The sequence below is a fragment of the Carcharodon carcharias genome, chromosome 2 (assembly GCF_017639515.1).
Source record: "Carcharodon carcharias isolate sCarCar2 chromosome 2, sCarCar2.pri, whole genome shotgun sequence".
NCBI classification, from domain to species: Eukaryota; Metazoa; Chordata; class Chondrichthyes; order Lamniformes; family Lamnidae; genus Carcharodon; species Carcharodon carcharias.
The window spans coordinates 199,823,903-199,840,564 of record NC_054468.1 but is presented as its reverse complement, the minus strand read 5'-3'; the positions used below and the strand labels follow the sequence as shown (position 1 = coordinate 199,840,564).

General features: G+C 45.2%; 1 protein-coding gene across 3 annotated transcripts in view; it reads left to right on the top strand.

Annotated features, from left to right (window-relative positions):
• The window catches only part of thada (THADA armadillo repeat containing), a 423,367-nt gene that overhangs the window by 266,772 nt on the left and 139,933 nt on the right, over positions 1-16,662 (top strand). The gene's annotated exons all lie outside the window — the stretch shown is intronic.

Sequence of the window (16,662 nt, the reverse complement as noted above, 5' to 3'; positions counted from 1 at the left end):
TGTTTCATTTTTTTACTTCTATACCAACAACAACCTGCATTTATAAAGCACTGAGAATGTAGTAACACTTCCCAAGGTATTTCACAGGAACAATTATCAAACAAAATTTGATATTGAGCTACTTAAGGGGATATTAGGATAGGCGAGCAAAAGTTTGGTCAATCAGGTGGCTTTTAAAGGAGGAGAAGGAGGTAGAGAAACAGATTTAGGGAGGAAATTCCAGAGCTTAGGGGCTAGGCAACAGCTGAAGGCATGGCTGCCAGTGGTGGAACGATGAAAATCAAAGATGCACATGAGACCAGAATTGAGGATCACAAATATCTCAGCACTAGGATTGTGAGAAATAGCAGGAGTAGGCCATTCAACCCCTTGAGTCTGTTATGCCATTCAACTAGATCATGGCTGATTTTCTACCTCAAAGCCATTTTCCTACACTACCCCCAAATCCCTTGATGTCTTTAATATCTGGAGGTCTATCAATCTCTGTCTTGAATATACCCAACAACTGAGCTTCCACAACCCTCTAGAGCAAAGAATTCCAAAGATTCGCCATCCTCTGAATGAAGAATCATCGCCTCAGTCTTAAATGGCCTACCCCTTATTCTGAGTCTGTGTCCCCTGTTTCTAGAAGCCCCAGCCAGGGGAAACATCCTACCTGCAGCTACCCTGTCAAGCCCTGTAAAAGTTTTGTACATCTCAATGTGATCATATGTTTGTGTTTAACATTTATGCTTTTGTTTGTAAAAGGACATTTTAGTTAAAAAGAAGTGTTATATGAAAAAAAATGACAGTAGGGTGTGCTAAGTCTCAGATGCATTTCCCTCTGATGTAGAATAAGGAATAAAAGCGCCTTGTGTGTGTGTGTGTGTGTCTCGGTGTGTGTGTGTTCGTTCGGTCTTCAGCGTTAGGACGTGCCACACTACCACATACTGGCCACCTACCCCTGATAATCTTTCACCTACTTGTTTATCAAGGGTCTATCTATCCAATATTCAAAGACACCATGGGTGGCCCAGCTGAACAGGAGGGGAGGAAGAAGAGCAGAACGTCAGTACTGATGGGGGATTTTTTAGTTAAGGGAGCAGACAGGCATTTCTGTGGCCATCAGCATGACTGCAGAATGGCTTTTTGCCTCCCTGGTGCTAGGGTCCAGGATGTCACAGTATGGCTGCGGCTGCAGGACATTCTTGTGGGGGAGGGCAAACAGCCAGAGGTTGTGGTCCACATTGCTATTAATGACATAGGTGGGAAGGATGATGTGGTCCTGCAATCAGAATTTAGGGAGCTAGGTAGAAAATTAGCAAGCAGGACCTCTAAAGTAGTAATCTCCGGATTACTCACAGTGCCACCTGCTAGTGAGTACAGAAATAGGAAGACAAGAGGTGCAGGAGGGAGGGCTTTAGATTCCTGGGACACTGGGATTGGCTGTGAGGGAGATGGTACCTGTACAAGCCAGACGGGTTGCATCTGAACAGAGCCAAGATTGAGTTCTTTGTGGATTGTTTTGCTAGTACTGTTGGGGAGAGTTTAAACTAACTCAGCGGGGACGTGGGAACCAGGAGAGAATATTAGGAAGTAATACCAGGGTGCACAGAATGTTGGAAGAGGCAGATAGCACTAAGATAGAGAATAGTAAGTTAATGGGTGGAGCTGGAGTAAGGGAGCAAGTAATGAAATCTAAATCAGTGTTACACTGCATGTATGTGAATGCATGGAGTATAGTCAATAAAATTGGGGAGTTACAGGCACAGATTGCCTTGTGGGATTATGATGTTGTGGCGATAACGGAGACCTGGCTTAAGGAATGGCAGATCTGGGTGCTAAATATTCCTGGTATTCAGAAAAAAGGAGGAGGGGTGGCATTTTTGATTAAGGAGAGTATTGCAGTACTGGAGAAAGAGGATGTGTCAGAGGATTCAAGAACAGAATCAATTTGGCTGGAGCTAAGGAATAAGAAGAGTGTAATTACATTGTCTTGTGTTATATACCCACCTGCTAGTAGGAAGGATATAGAGGAACAAATCTGCAAGGAAACTAGAGAGATGTAATCATCGTAGAGTAGTTATAATGGGAGATATTAATTACCTGTATATAGATTGGGATAGTGATAGTGTAAGGCAGTGAGGGACTAGTGTTCCTAGATTGTGTTCAGGAGAATGCAGTATGTGTCCAGTCCAACAAGAAAAAAGGCACTGCTAGACCTGCTTCTTAGGAATGAAGTGGGTCAAGTAGATCAAGTGACAGTGGAGGAACATGTAGGGGACAGTGATCATTGTATCATAAGGTTTAGGATGACGTTGGAAAAGGATATTGGTCAATCCAGAGTAAGAGTATTCAACTGGCACAGAGTGGACTTCAATGGGGCAAGAACGGAGCTGGTCCGGATGGACTGGAACCAAAGGTTGAAGGGAAAAACAGTAACTGAATAATGGGCTACCTTCAAAGAGGAGATGGTTTGGGCACAGTCAAGGTATGTTCCCTCAAAAGGGAAGGGTAGGACAAAGAAATCCAGAGCTCCCTGGATGACAAAGGAGATAGAAATTAAGTTAAAGAAGAAAAAGTGTGCTTATGACAAGTGTCAGGTAGCCAATACAATTGAGAACGAAGCTAAATTCAGAAGGGATGCAAATACGGGAAGCAAAGAGGGATTATGAAAGAAGATTGGCAGCTAACATAAAAGGAAATCCCAAAGTATTCTATAAGCACATCAATAGTAAAAGGGTGGTAAAAGGAGGAGTAGGGCCGAGTAGGGACCAAAAAGGGAATTTACACATAGAGACAAGAGGCATGGCTGAGGTGTTAAATGAATGCTTTGCATCTCTCTTTACCCATGAGGTAGATGTTGTCCAGGCCCTGGTGACAGAGGAGGAAACTCAGTCACTAGAAGGATTTAAAATTGATGATGAGGCGGTATTGGATAAGCTGTCAGTACTTAAAGTCGATAAGGCACCGGGACCGGATGAGATGCATTCAAAAATATTGAAGGAAGTGAGAATGGAAATTGCAGAGGCACTGGCAATAATCTTTCAATGTTCCCTGGATTTGGGGGAGGTGCTGGAGGACTAGAGAATTGCAAACATTGTGCCCTTGTTCAACAAAGGTTGTAAAGATCTGCCCAGCAATTACAGACCAGTCAGTTTAACTTCGGTGGTGGGGAAACTTCTGGATACAGTTATTCAGGATTGAATTAATAGTCACGTGGATTGATTTGGAAGAGTCAGCATGGATTTGTTAAAGGAAAATCGTGTCTAACTAACTTGCTGGAGGTTTTTGAAGAGGTACCAGGGATGGTTGATGAGGGCAAGCCTTTGATGTGGTGCATATGGACTTCCAAAAGGCGTTCGATACAGTGCCACACAACACACTTGTGAGGAAAGTTATAGCTCATGAAATAAAAGGGACAGTAGCAACATGGATACAAAATTGGCTGAGGGATAGGAAATGAAAGTAATATTGATGGGTATTTTTCGAGCTGGAAAAAGGTTTGTAGTGGAGTTCCCCAGGGGTCAGTATTGGGACCCTTGCTTTTTCTGATATATGCAAATGATCTAGACCTTGGTATGCAGAGGACAATTTCAAAGTTTGTGGACAACACAAAACTTGGGAGAATTGTAAATTGAGGCGGACAGTGTAGAACTTCAAAAGGACATTGACACATTGGTGGAATGGGCAGTTAGGTGGCAGATGAAGTTCAATGCAGAGAAGTGTGAAGTGATGCACTTTGGTACAAAGAACATGGAGAGACAGTGTAAAGGGTGTGCAGTAGCAGAGAGACCTGGGTGCATATGTACGTAAGTCATTAAAGGTGGCAGGACAGGTAGAGAGAGCTGTTTCTAAAGCATACAGTATTCTAGGCTTCATTACTAGGGGAATAGAGTATAAGAGCAGGGAGGTTTTGATGAACTTATATAAGATACTGGAGTATTGTGTACAGGTCTGGGTGCCACACTATAGGAAGGATGTGAAAGCAATGGAGAAAGTGCAGAAGAGGTTTATGAGAATGGTTCCAGGGATATGAGACTTCAGTTGTGAGGGTAGATTGGAGAAGTTGGGACTCTTTTCCTTGGCGAGGAGAAGGCTAAAAGGAGACTTGATAGAAGTTTTCAAAGTCATGAGGGGTCTGGACAGAGTAGTTAGGGAGAAATTGTTTCCACAAGTAAATGGATCGAGAACCAACAGCTCTAAAGTGTTTTGCAAAAGAAGCAAATGCGAGATGAGAAAAATCATTTTCACACGAGTAGTCAGGGTTTGGAATGCACTGCCTGGAAGTGTGGTGGGGGCAGGTTCAATTGAGGCACTCAAGAGGACAATAGATGATTATTTAAATAGAAACAATGTACAGGGTTAAGGGGAAAAGGCAGAATATTGGCACTAAGTTAAAATGCTCAGAGAGGCGGTGCAGGCACGATGGGCCAAATAGCCTCCTACACCTTCTGCATCTCCTTCTGTAACAATTCTCTGATTCCGTGACTCTGCTTCCACTGCCTTTTGAGCAAGAGAGTTCCAAAGATCCACGACCCTCTGAGAGAAAAGAATTTCTGTTCATCTCTGCCTGAAATGGGTGATCCCTTATTTTTAAACAGATTCTAGATTCTCCGACAAGAGGAAACATCCTTTCCACATCCACCCTATCAAGCCACCTGAGGATGTTATATGTTTCAATAAAGTCGCTTCTTACTTTTTTAAGCTCCAGCAGATAAAAACCTAGCCTGTCCAACATTTCCTCATAAGACAATCCTCCCATTCCAGATATTACTCTGAACTGCTTCCAATGCATTTACATTCTTCCTCAAATAAGTAGACAAATACTGTACACAATACTCCAGTGCCCTGTATAACTGAAGCATAACGTCTCTACTTTTGTTTGGAATTCCCCTCGCAATAAACAATAACATTCTTTTAGCTTTCCTAATTACCTGATGTCCCTGCATACTAACCTTTTGTGATTCATGCACTAGGACTTCCAGATCCCTCTGCATCTCTGAGCTCTGCAATCATTCAATATTCAGATGATATGCTTGCTCCTTTTACTTCCAGCCAAAATGGACAATTTCATATTTTCCCACGATACACTCCATTTGCCAGGTCTTTGCCCACTCACTTAACTTCTTGTCCTTCTAAACTCATAGGACAATCCCACCATCTCAGGAATCAATCTGGTGAACTGTCGTTGCACTCCTTCTATGGCAAGTATATCCTTCCTTAGGTAAGGAGACCAAAACTGTACATATTACTCCAGGTACGGTCTCACCAAGGTTCTATGCAATTGAAGCAAGCTATCTATACTCCTGCACTCAAATCCTCTTTCAATAAAGGCCAACATACCATTTGCCTTCACATTTGCTTGCTATGCCTGCATTTTAGCTTTCGGTGACTCGTGAACAAGGACACCCAGGTTCCTTTGGACAACAACACTTCCCAATCTGTGACCATTTAAGAAATACTCTGCATTTCTGTGTTTTCTACCAATGTGAATAACTTCACATCTTTCCACATTATGTTCCATCTGCCTTATTTGTTCTTGTCCACTCACTTTTGGAAGTTGAGCACCAATACATCCATTATTGCTACAGCCACCTCTTTCAACGCTCTGGGATGTACGTTATCAAGTCAAGGGGATTTACCAACTTTCAGTCCCATTAATTTCTCCAGTAATACTATTTTACTAATTTCTTTCATTTCTCATTTGCGCTAGTTCCTTGGCTCTTGAGTATTTCTGGGAGTTTTTTTTATGTCCTTCTGTGAAGACAGACACAAAGGTCAGAATTTTCTAGCTGACATGCAGGTGGCGGAGCCCGTACGTCAGCGCTTAAAATGTCGCGCGCATGTCCCAATGTCAGCATGCGGCATCGTGATATTTAGGTCAGCAGACGCGCTATGCAGTAGGATGCATGCCCGCCATTAATTCAAGGTCTTGTTAAGGCCCTTAACTTGCCAATCGATGAGGATTTTGAGGGGCCCGTGCGAACTTTGGCACGGCGCACGAGCCCAACAGGCAGGCAGGTAGGTTTTATCAAAACTCATGCACTGGCAGGATATGTGAACTCAGAGGGGTTGTTCGTGTTTTTCATGAAGTATTTAATGCAGAAAGTGTTTTAAATTTGCCTGGGTGATTGTTAGCAGTTCACATCGATTTCCAAGAGCTTTTTGTATAGTTTGAAGCTTCAGCTCACCGGGCTGCAGACAGTAATCTTTATAGGGCCTGCAGCTTTCCGGAGGCCTCCATTTAGTCTGGGGATATGGGTTCTGACATCTCCACTGGAGGCAGCTCCTCTGAGGAGGAAGGGAGGGATAGAATAAGGAGGAGGCCAGGAATGGACAATCAGCCTCCAGGGGAGCCACCTTTGGGAGGCCAGGCACAGGTACAAGGGGCTCAGGGTCAAGAGGTTGTCCAAGGTGGAAGGGGCCGCAGAAGACGCCACTATCCTGCTGCCAGGGTATACAGGCGGCGAAGCAGCTACCTCAATATGACTGAGGTGCAGTGTGAAGAAGGCTCTGTCTCTCAAGGGAGACAGTTAACTATATCTGCCAGATGATTGGCCCTGAGATCTCCCCTAACTGTGTGAGTGGACCCCCCTTGGCAGCGGCTCTGAAGCTCACAGTTGCCCTCCACTTCTATGCCTCTGGCTCCTTCCAGGACTTGGTGGGTGATCTTTGCGGTGTCTCCCATCAGCTGTCCAGACTTGTGTCAAGCAGGTTACAGACACTTTGTTCTGACGGGCATTGACCTCCATCCACTTCTGCTGTGACCAGGCAAGTCAGGCACAGAGAGCCAGAGGCTCCGCAGCCATTGCTAGCTTCCCCTGCGTCCAGGGTGCAGTAGATTGCACGCGTGGCCATCAAGGCGCTAGCAGGTGAGCCTGGTTCCTTCGTCAACAGGAAGGGTTTTCACTCCATGAACGTGCAGATAGTGTGTGATCACAGGATGCAGATTCTGCAAGTTTGTGCAAGGTACCCAGGCAGCTGCCATGACACCTACATCCTCAGACACTCTCAAGTGCCGGGGCTCTTCAGTGCTCCGGCTCGGCTGGATGGTTGGCTCCTGGGTGACAAGGGCTATCCCCTTCAAAGGTGGCTCATGACGCTTCTCCGCCGTCCAGGAACAGAAGCTGAGGAGCGCTACAATAGGAGCCGTGGCACCACAAGTGCTGTGGTGGAGAGAGCCATCGGTCTTCTCGAGATGCGGTTCCATTGCCTGGACCGCTCAGGGGGCGCATTCCAGTCTCCCCCAGATCGCGTTTCTCTGATAGTGGTAGCATGCAGCACTCTGCACAATCTTGCGCTGGAAAGGGGGGATGCAGTTGACCTTGACGCAGTGGGTGAGGCTGCACATGATGTATCCAGCAGTGGCTCAGAGGAAGAGGAAGCACAGGGTGATGATGAAGGGCAGCACACCGACCCACTACTACACCTAGGAGGCAGGGACACCCGGAACAATTTAATCCAGCGAACCTTCAGCTAGCTCCACACACATCAATCAGCAGGGCCAGCATTGCCTGCCGCTTCCACATGTGGCACTTAGGTGCTACATCTTCCACCTCATCAGCTGCAACTAAGGGCTTAGTGCAGAAACATCAATGTCCACTCAAACACTCATGAGATGTTTGTGAAACATACAAATGCAGCACAAAGGCCACTTCCTAAGCCATGTCAGAAAACTGGACTTTATTCCGTCCAACATCAAAGAGAAATGTCTCTCTTACAAACGTAACTATTTGTTCCCTAATCTAAGGCCAATACAAAATCACCAGTGACGTACCCGTGGAGTGCCTAATGTGCCTCGTGCTTTTGTTTGCGGGTGCTACATCTAGGTGCCATCCTTTTGCTTGGAGTGGCTTGTGAGACAGCCTGCTGACTCTGCTGTCCTGTTGGCCTCGATGACCTTGGCGGGTGTCCTCTGGCCCATGGAGCCTGTGATGGCCCTGCCTGGGAGGGAGTGGCCAATTCCAGAACTGGCACCTCCCCAGTTGTCGCAGCCTCAATGGATGCACCGGTCACTGGCAGAGGGGCGGAGGAGCTGCTGCCCTCATCCGGAGCGTCCTGGAAGGAGCTTGCAGCAACGACAAGTAGCTGCTGCTCAGACGTGAGGTTACATTGGACCTCCCTGCTCACCGCAGATGCATGGGCACCGGGTGACAACACTTGATGCCCAGAACATCTCCCACATTGGGAATGACCACCCGTGGCCATTACCGCTATGAGGGCTTGCAGGTCAAAGCATATCCCAATCAGAAGAGTCTCAATCCGATCAAGGCCCCTCTCCATGTGCCTGGTCCCCTGCAGCCCTCCGGCTGCTGCCGCCATTGGCACTCTGTCCCTGCCATCTCCTCCAGCAATTGTGAAGTGCCCTCTCCACTGTGAACCGGGACACTAACCAACGTTACATTCCCCACCAATGTGTTTGTGGCTGCGCTGGTGCCTGGCTGGATGAAATGATGTGCCTCAAGTTGCACATCTTGGCCCTCAGGTGTGGAGGGGGGCTCCAGTCTTGTTGGCTGCAGCCATGCGGTAGTGATGCTGAAATTAACAACAAGGACAGTGCATAAGTTAGCGTTCAGTTAGTAACACCTTTCATCCCTTTCCCCCCCAGCCTCATAAGTCGTTCACCCTTCAAGACCCTAAAGGGACGAATATTGGTGGGGTGGAAAAGAGTCAAGAGGAGGCCCAAACATTAGACGCGCATGCAGGCAGGCTGGTCAGATGGCCTAAGTAATGCCACATGGAATGTTATGTGGCATTGGAGTGGGGAGAGTGCAGAGGTACCTGACCAGGATGCATGCTGGCCTGGAGTGTTGCGGTGATGAGGAAACATTGCAAACACTTGCGACATTTGCTATGGAGCACAGGAGATTGACAGGTCACATTATTGACCTTCATACTGTTATGAGGGGCATAGAACGGTTGGGCAGAAGGCAACGTTTCCCCTTGGCGCAGGGATGAGTAACATGGTGGCATTTATTTGAGTGCCATGAGGTTGACAGGTGAGGTGCTGAGGACCTTTTGGACAGAGTAATGTTGGACACACTGCCTGATAGGATGGTGGAGGTACCAACCCCCCTAAGATGTAAATCATTTTTGGATGTGCAGCAGCGATGCCATGGCATGTTAAGCCATGGGGATAGTGGTCACAAATGGGATACGGCGACTTTGGAAGGTGCTAGAGACGTGCACCTCAATGGGCTGAGGGACCTTTGTGTATGACCCACACGTCTGAGCCTATCAGTCTGTGAATGAGCAGTGTTGCAGCATTAACAATTGCAGCAACCATCAGTAGTTTGGATGGTGGGGAGACAGAGTGGATGGGACTGTGGACCTCAAATACCTGGCCACTGCACCCCAGCCTCGCTGTCACCTGTCGCCTTGGCCGACTGCCTCCTCCCCAGCTCCATGGCCTGCTCCTCGTAGGTGGTGAGGCGCTGGAGCATGGCGTGCGCACCACCAGTCCTCTGGCGCTCCCTGAGATTGTGTTCAGCTTTTGCCTGCAGAGCATAGAAGAGGATTTATTGGGTCTGCTCGCTCATGTACTCTGCACGCACATGCCACACCCCAACCACAGTGGCCCATTTGAGGCCTCCAGCAGCTCCTGTCCACACTACTGGTGATCATTCCCCAGAAGATAGTATGGCTGGTCCCAACCCCCTCCCCAAGGAGGCGCAACTAGGTGCTGCGCCGCGGCCAACAGACGGCTCTTGGTCACGACACCTTCAGGCTCCCCTTCTACCATTTCATCACCATCAATATGACATGTGATGGGGTTCTGAGTATGTGTCTAGCTGACTCCCCTGCAGGTTGGCTCCAGACTACTCAAATGCGACAAACACCAACATATGCTGCAGGGAGACCCATCTTCTCCTCAACCACTAAGACTGATGTAAGCATGGTCCCTATCTGTTTGCCCACCCAGCATACGCCAAATGCCCAATGCAGTAACGACAGTAAGAAATGGGGGCGGGGGCATTCAAAGGCTAAGGCTACCTACTGGGTCAAATGGCCAAGACTGACATGGTACTCACCCTTCCAGAGCGCAGCAAATCATTGAATCGTTTGCGGCACTATATGCCTGTGCGCCGCACATCGTCATGGGCACTTACTGTCTCCCCCACCTCCTGCCATGCCTGATGACGTGGGGCGCCCTCCTCCTTCCATTCTCTGGATACAAAATATCCTGACGCTGGGCACCTCTTCGAGGAGGACAGCAAGGCATGCATCTGAGAAGCGAGGGGCACAGTGGCCCCCCGCTGGCATATCATGCAGCTTGCTCCTCCTCCTGCTCCTGTGTTCTGAGAGCAGCCTGTCTCTCTCTGTGAGTGGCTATGGTGCACTGCCTCAAAGAGGCTGCCTGGCCATTCTTTATACAGACTGCCGGTTCCCCATTGGAACCGGCAGTCTGAACACGCTCACTTCTGCAACGATTTTCCCGCTCTACGTGGGAGACGCTAACCCACTGGGTGGGCCTTAATTGGCCCACCCACGCAAAATGGCGGCACGGCCCGTTTCGGTGGCGGCAATCAGCTGCCCACCCGCTGCCGAATTGGTCTGGCCTGCCCGTCAAGGGCAAAATTCTGCCGCAAGTATTTGATTAGCTTCTCTCCCATTTCCTTATCCCCCATTATAAATTTGTCCAACTCTGCATGTAATGGGCCCACAATTTGTTTTTGTTTTTTTTTTTCCTTTTTACATACATGTGGAAGCATTTATGTTTCTGGCTAGTTTACTTTCATATCCTATTTCTCTTTTTCAGTCTCTTGGTCTTCCTTTGCTGAATTCAAAAATGCTCCCAATCCTCAGGCTTCTACTTTTTTTGGAAACTTTATAAGCCTCTTCCTTTGATATAATGCAATCCTTAAATCTCTTGTTAGCCATGGTTGGATCACTTTTCCTGTTGAGTATTTGTGCCTTAAACGCATATACCTTTGTTGTAAACCATGCATTATTTCTTTAAATGCTAGCCATTGCCTGTCTACCATCATACCTGTTAACGTAGCTTCCAAATCTACTACAGCCAGCTTGCCCCTCATAGCTTTGTGGTTTCCTTTGTTTAGAATTGAGGCCCTAGTTTTGGATTGAACTACATCACATTCAAACTTCATGTAAAATTCTATCATATTATGGTCACTCTTTTCTAAAGGCTTCCTTACGTCAAGATTATTAATTAGCTCTTTCTCAATCCCAGATCTAAAATAGCCTATCCTCTAGTTGGTTCCTCAACATACTGTTCTAGAAAACCATCTTGTACACATTCCAGGAATTGGTCTCCACAACATTGGGGCTAATTAGATTTACCCAGTCTATATGTGGACTGATACCGCCCCCCATGATTACTATAATACCATTGTTACATGCACCTCTAACTTCCTGATTTATACCATGCCCTATGTTGCCACTACTGTTTGGTGGCCCATAAACAACACCCACCAATGTTTGCTGCCCTTAATGTTTTTTAGTTCCACCCAAACTGATTCTACATCTTGATCTTCCAATTTAAGATCTTCTCTTGCTAATGTACTGATCTCATCCTTATGCTGTATGACCGGAGGAGATTACAGAAATAGAGATGGGCGAAGCCATGGAGGGATTTGAAAATAAGGATGAGAATTTTAAAATTGAAATGGGAGCCTCAATGTCGGTCAGCGAGCACGGGTGATGCATGAATGGGGCTTGGTGCGAGATAAGTTATGGGTACCAGGTTTGGACAACCTCAAATTTGTAGAAGGTGCAATGTGGGAGACTGGCCAGAAGAGCATTGGAATAGTGCCTGGAGGTCAAAAAAACAATGGACAGATGAGAGTTTCCGCTGCACATGAGCTGAGGTGGAGATGAGCAATTACTTGTAAGTGTAAAAAGTGTTTAGTATTTTAATACCAAATCTAATTTTTCAATCCATCTACAGAAAAATAAACCCAAAACAATAATATTGCTGAGAAAAACTTAGTTAAGAGCGAGTTGTAAATCTGCAGAAAAATTATTTTCTTTCTGATGAGGCAAAAGTAGTCCACATATGGTTTGGCTAATTTGTGCTTAATAGCATATTTACACAGAAGTATTTTACTGATTTTCCTCAGCACTGCTATTCAATAGCAATGTTTTCATTTGCACTATGCAGCGAGATTTGCCGGTTCTGTTTGAGGGGGATGGGGCACAGCGGGGGTTAAACTAGATTGGCAGGGGGGTGGGAACCTGAGGGCAAATTCAGAGTAGGGAACGGGAGATGGAGAATTAGTGAGTGACTCTGAAAGACAGAAGCAGCACATGTTAAAAAGTGTACAGCACAGAAATTTGGCCGTGTTGTAAGGTATATATGTATTTGCAAGAGGCACAGTAAGTAAAGCCGATGAGCTGAGAGCACTGATACATGGCAGCATGATATCATTGTTAGAACGGAAACTTGGCTTAAGGAGGGGCAAAAATGGTTGCTCAACACCCCTGGGTATAGAGTTTTCAGGCAGAATAGGGAGGGGGATAACAAAGTTGGTGGTGTAGCATTATTGGTTAAAGAATCAATTACAGCTGTGAGGAGGGATGATATACTAAATGAAGCATCAAATGAGGCCAGATGAGTTGAGCCCAGAAATTTTAAAAAAGGGGCAGCCCGACTGCTAGGAGTGCATTATAGACCCCCAAATAGTGGGAGAGAGTAAGAAGAGCAAATATGTAGACAGGTTTCTGAGTGCAAAAACAATAGGGCAGTAATTGTTGGGGACTTCAACCACCCTTATGTCAATTGGGTTACGAACAGTGTGAAGGGCACAGAAGGTGCAAAATTCTTGAACTGCATTCAAGAGAACTTTTTTAACCGGCGGGTAATGAGCCCAATGAGAGGGAATGCAATTCTAGATTTAGTCTTAGGAAATGAAGCTGGGCAAGTGGATGAAGGAGCAGTGGGGGACCATTTTGGAGATATTGACCATAGTATAGCATCACTACACCATAGTATAGCATATAGTGATTTAGCATCACTATGGAAAAGGACAAAGAACAGGAGTAAAAATTCTAAATCGGGGGAAGACAAACTACAAAGCTGAGAGGTGAGCTAGTGAGAGTGGACTGGATACAGCTATTGGAAGGAAAAATTGTGTCAAATCAGTGGGAGGCATTCAAAGGTGAGATTCTACGGGCACAGTATAGACATGTCCCCACAAAGAAAAAGGGTGGTACTGCCAAATCTAGAGCCCCCTAGTAATCCAGAAGCATACAGACCAAGATAAAGCAGAAAAAGAAAGCTTCTGACAGTCACAAAAGACTTATACTATAGAAAGCCTAAAGGAGTATAGAAATACAGGAGTGAAGTCAAAATGGAAATTAGGAAAGCAAAGAGAGGATACGAAAAAATATTGGCAGCTAAAATCAAAGAAAATCCTAAGATGTTTTTCCAGTACATTAAGAGCAAGAGAATAACTAAGGAAAAGGTAGGGTCTATCAGAAATGTACATGGTAACTTGTGGGCTGATGCAGAAGATGTGGGCAGGGTTCTCAATGAGTTCTTTGTCTGTCTTCACTTAGGAGAGGGATGACTCAGACATTCTAGTTTAAGAGAAGCAGTGTGAACTATTGGATACAATAAGCATAGTGAGAGAAGAAGCACTGGAGGGCCTGGCATCCTTGAAGGTGGATATCACCAGGGCCAGATGGATTGTAACCCAGTCTGTTGAAAGAAGCTAGGGAGGAAATAGCAGATGCTCTGAGGATCATTTTCCAATCCTCACTAGATACAAGCGAGGTCCCAGAGGATTGGAAGTCTGCGAACGTTGTACAATTATTTAAAAAGAGTGCGAGGGGTAGGTCAGAAAATTATAGGCCAGTCAGTCTGACTTCGGTGGTGGGCAAATTATTAGAAACAATTCTGAGACATAAGATAAACTGTCACTTAGAAAGGCACAGATTGATCAGGGATAGTCAGCATAGTTTTATTAGATGCAGATTGCATCTTACTAACTTAATAGAATTTTTTGAGGACGTAACAAGGAGGATTGATGATGGTAGTGCAGTGAATGTTGTCTACATGGATTTCAGTAAGATATTTGACAAGGTCCCACATGGCAGATTGGTCAGCAAAGTGAGATCCCGTGGGATACAGGGGAAGGTGGCGAGTTGGATCCAAAATTGGCTCAGTGACAGGGAACAAAGGGTAATGGCCGATAGATGTTTTTGCGAATGTATAACAATTTCCAGTGGTGTTCCACAGGGCTCCGTGTTGGGGCCTTTGCTGTTTGTTGTATATATTAATGATTTAGACTTAATTGTGGGAGGCATGATTGGGAAATTTGCAGATGATACAAAGATTGGCCGTGTAGTTGATAGTGAAGAGGCTTGTTGTCAACTCCGGAATTATATCAATGGTTTGGTTGAGTGGGCAGCAAAGTGGCAAATGGAATTCAATCCAGAAAAGTGTGAGGTAATGCATTTGGGGAGAGCAAACAAAGCAAGGGAATACTCAATAAATGGGAAGCTATTGAGAGGGAAATGAGGACCTTGGAGTGCATGTCCGCAGATCCCTGAAGGTAGCAGAAAAGGTGGATAAGGTGATAAAGAAGGCATATGGAATACTTTACTTCATTGGGTGAGATATTGAATACAAAAGCAGAGATGTAATGATGGAACTGTATAAAACACTGGTTGGGCCACAGCTGGAATTTTCTGTACAGTTCTGGTCACCACATTACAGGAAGGACATAATTGCGCTCGAGAGAGTACAAAGGAGATTTACAAGAATGTTGCCAAGGCTTGAAAATTGTAGCTATGAGGAGAGATTGGATAGGCAAAGGTTGTTTTCCTTAGAAAAGAGGAGGCTAAGGGGGTGACCTAATTAAAATTATGAGGCGCCTAGATAGGGTAGACAGGAAAGACTTGTTTCCCCTAGCTGAGGGGGTCAGTTACAAGGGGGCATAGATTTATGGTGATTGGTAGAAGGATTAGAGGGGACACAAGGAAAAACCTTTTCACCCATCTGGAATTCACTGCCTCAGTTGGTGGTTGAGGCTGAAATGCCCAATTCATTTAAAAGATATCTGGATCCACACCTGAAGTACTGTAACCTGCAAGGCTTTGGAGTAGGTGCTGGAAAGTGGGATTAAAATGAGTGGCTAGTTTCTTTTTTCTCTTTTTGGCCGGCGCAGACATGATGAGCTGAAAGGCCTCTTCTTGCACCGTAACCTTCCTATGGTTCTATTGCTGGGCATGTGCCTAGATATGTGACCCCCACATACCTTTGATGATAGAATGACTGAAGTGAGCATTAATCAGATGCAAAAATGAACTTGCTGAACAAAATTCAGATCTCAAAATTATGGATAAAGAGTTCCTGTAACTTTAACAGTTGTTTCAGATTTAAAAGAAGTAAGTGTGAACCTTGGAAGGTTCTGATAATGTGACTATAAACAAAAAAGTGCTCCTTAGAATGTAATAAATGTGGAACAGACTCCCACAAGTTATTACTAAGTTGACTAACCTTTTGCATGCATTTGAACCTAGAAAACCAGCACAAAGAGCTAACTAAAAAACAATCCTGAATACAAGGTGTTGTCCTTGTGCAATTGCAGCAGTGCACATGTCACAACTTAAATCTGCAGGTGCATCCAACGTAGGATAACTTATATTGCATAGGCTAATCTACAGTACAACACAACTTATGCCAGTCATGAAATTAGAAATTACTAAAGAGATGTAAGTGGTAAAAGCATGAGATTTATAGTGAGAGGACTTGGGACATGCCCTCTCGTAAATTTTTGGTTTTCCACATTTTGAACAAGTGCAGTGTTAGTAGAATAGCTTAACTAGAGTTACACCTAGTTCTGCCTGTGCTACGTCCAGAACACTTGGCCATTTCTTAATATCACGTGGAATGAATTGAGTTGGGTGAACATGGGGACCTCCGGACGAAGCCAAGAAGGATCATGTCCTTGACAGGCACTTCTGTGTTTAATTTGGCTTGTGATCTGTTGTACTCATATTGATGATTAATGTCACACCTCACCGTTCTTTTGGATGTGGACTGCTGCATTATGACTAGTGTGGGCTTTCTTTCCATTTGGATCATGGTAATAAATGGAACTTCCATCACTAGCACATGGACAAACTGAAAAAAGCTTTTCAAGCCATAGAGCGTAACAGAGTGTTATAACTCACCCACACATATGCTTTAGAAGCAGCTGGGTAAATATCGGTTAGGATTGAGATTGAATTCAAGATGGATTCAGACAGATACAGTCAAATACCCTATGGAATACACGGCTGGACCATGAGAAGGTCCTCTCCTAAACAAGTGAAAAATATTTATTTTAAATGTTAAGTTGATAGTCCAGAGCTTTACTTGATCGACGTTGTGAACCAGTAGTGTAGCAATTTTGGAGTGTTTTTCCTTGTGGTTGTTAATTTCCTCTGAAAAGTTAAATAAGTTTAGAGACTTATATGCTCTAGTAACAGTAATGGGCTTGATAGGCTGAATGGCCTTTGACATGCTATGGCTAGGAAATTAAATGTCTTGTTATGACCAGGTGAGCTGGAGTGAACTGGCTCCCCTCTATTCAACTTCCTTGGCTGGTCACAACAAAGGTTTAAAGTTTCTTTCTCATGATGATATGAATTTTCCAAATCCAAATGTATTTAACTATTTACGTAGTGAGCAATAAGGAGCCAATCAAACAAGGTTTTCTTAAGTTAAAGAAA